Source organism: Gossypium arboreum, chromosome 6, assembly GCF_025698485.1.
Source record: "Gossypium arboreum isolate Shixiya-1 chromosome 6, ASM2569848v2, whole genome shotgun sequence".
NCBI lineage: Eukaryota > Viridiplantae > Streptophyta > Magnoliopsida > Malvales > Malvaceae > Gossypium > Gossypium arboreum.
The window spans coordinates 46463607-46465923 of NC_069075.1; the positions used below are offsets into that span (position 1 = coordinate 46463607).

Here is a 2317-nt window from a genome sequence, read left to right on the forward strand (position 1 = left end):
GTTTAGCCCTTAGCTCAACTAAAATAGAACCATCACGCCTCATAGTCAATTGACATTCATAACTCTCAATGCAAACATAGATTTTCGGCTTAAAGCATCAACTACCACCTTAGCTTTATCAGGGTAGTAATCAATGACTAGATTTTAATTTTTCAACAGTTTAAGCCATCTGCGCTGTCTCAAGTTCAATTCTTTCTGAGTCATTAGATATTTTAAACTTTTGTGATCAGTAAATATGTGACATTCTCACCGTATAAGTAATGTCGCCAAATTTTCAAAGCTAAAACAACAATTGTCAATTCTATAATAGCCTATTTTTAGTAGAACCGAAAACATCGGTTTCAAAATCCCGTATTCCAATGATCGAGTCAATAAATATTATTTATTAATATTTACGAGTATATTAAAGTGTTATAGTGATTTTTGGCCAGATAATTTTATTGATCGGTTACAATTAAAGTATAAGGAGTAAATTGTAAAAGTGGTAGAAGTTCATTATTATATATTGTTATTTGTAGAAGAGGAAATAATAAATAATTAGGGCTTAAAAAGGAAATTAAGGCATTAGGTAAGTATAGTGGAGGGTTTGGTGAGGAATGAGTTTAACAATATTAAAAAAATCACACATTTATTTAATTAAAAGAAACCTAAGAAATAAAAAAATAAAAAAAAAAAGCCATTATCCATTGTTTCTTCTTCAACCGTGGGAAATAATAGTTGAAATTTCATTAGTTTAGGGGTTATAAGATTATTATTTTTTGGGGTACATAGTCCCTAAAATCTCTGCTCCTCAACTTTAGCAAAGCATTTGTAAGTGAAATTAAATTGAAACAAAAATATGATAATTACTATAAAAGTGAAAATAGAATTTTTGAGAAAATTAAAAGGTAAATTAGGTATTTTTTTCCTCGGTAATAAATAAGGCATTTCAAATCCAATAATTTAAGAAATAATTAATTTTCTGATATTTAATTATAATATATTCTTCTTCAATCTATGAGGAAATGGAAGGGAAAAAGCAAAACACCCGACTTACCGAATTCGAACCAGTGACCTAAGGATTACAATGAATTTACACACTACAGTCCTCCGCTCTACCAACTGAGCTAAGGTCGGAGAGATGCTACCTATAGGGTTCATATTTAATATAGAGCTGTATTGCAATACGGCGATTACGAATGAGGAGAGGCTGTATTGTGAATGGTAGCTTAACATTCAAAGGAGGATTTAAAAGGTTTAAATTGTAGGGCATCTTTCTACTCCTTTAATTTCTAAAATTTACTCCCTATTTTAATTTCAAAACATTGAGTTTTTTATTTGTTTAAAAATATCCATCCTCTCATTAATTTTCCTCCAATTTTCTTTTTAGTTTCTGTTGTGGTAATTATAAATAAACACAAAAAAATTATAGTCATCGTCATTTATAATTTTTATCAATTTGATCATTACTCTTTAAAAACACATAAAATTTCTAATAAATAATAATTTTCATATTTTTAATAAAAATTTTAAAGAAGTTATGAAAAATTTAAAATTCCTTTAAAATTCAAAAATAAGAAAATGTAAAATAAAAATTAGGACACAATGTCGATCTTGCTCATCTTCACTTTCCATATGTCAACTAAGCTTTTTTACTTACTTTCACCCGACTTTAAGTTGTTGGTATCCTAAATAAACCTCATTTGGCATTGTTGTTTGGGGTACACAATGTCAAACACTTAGCAGTGGAAAAATATTTTATCACCTAAACACAAAAATTGGATTTAGGTATTTTTAGCTTTTGCATTTTGAAAGGTAAATTATCAAAATATCTTTATTTGTATTAACTATTGAAAATGTATTTAAAATTTTGTATTAATTTATATTAAATTGTTTAAATATTCAGTATTATTATATTAAATTATTAAATATTATTTTTAATTTATTTTAAAATTTTAAAATATTTCATCTATCATTAAATTTACAAATAATTTATTAATTATTTAAATATATTTAATATATATTATTTATTATAATTATATTAAATTATTTAATATTATATGAATTAATTTATTTTTAAAAATTTTAACATTATTTACTATAATTTTTATAGTAATGCTAAACACTAAAATAAACAAATCATTCAAACACACTTTTTAAATCAATCTCTTCAAAAATAGTCTCAAACTGACCTTTACTATAAACAAATCAAAAGAAAGGTAGTTGGTTGATTATCATGATGGGACCAATCATTTGTAAGTGTGCTTCAATAAATCCAAACACGTAACATAAAATGTTGCATTATGCAAAGTGAACATCGATTGATTAGTAGGCACCA

At 25.6% G+C, this 2317-nt stretch overlaps 1 non-coding gene across 1 annotated transcript; it reads right to left on the minus strand.

Moving 5' to 3' along the window:
* Nucleotides 1–1026: 1026 nt before the first annotated feature.
* TRNAY-GUA (transfer RNA tyrosine (anticodon GUA)) lies at nucleotides 1027–1116 on the minus strand. Its single transcript is given in 2 exon segments — nucleotides 1027–1062; nucleotides 1080–1116. It is a non-coding gene; the product is annotated as a tRNA-Tyr (tRNA).
* Between the last annotated feature and the right edge of the window lie 1201 nt (nucleotides 1117–2317).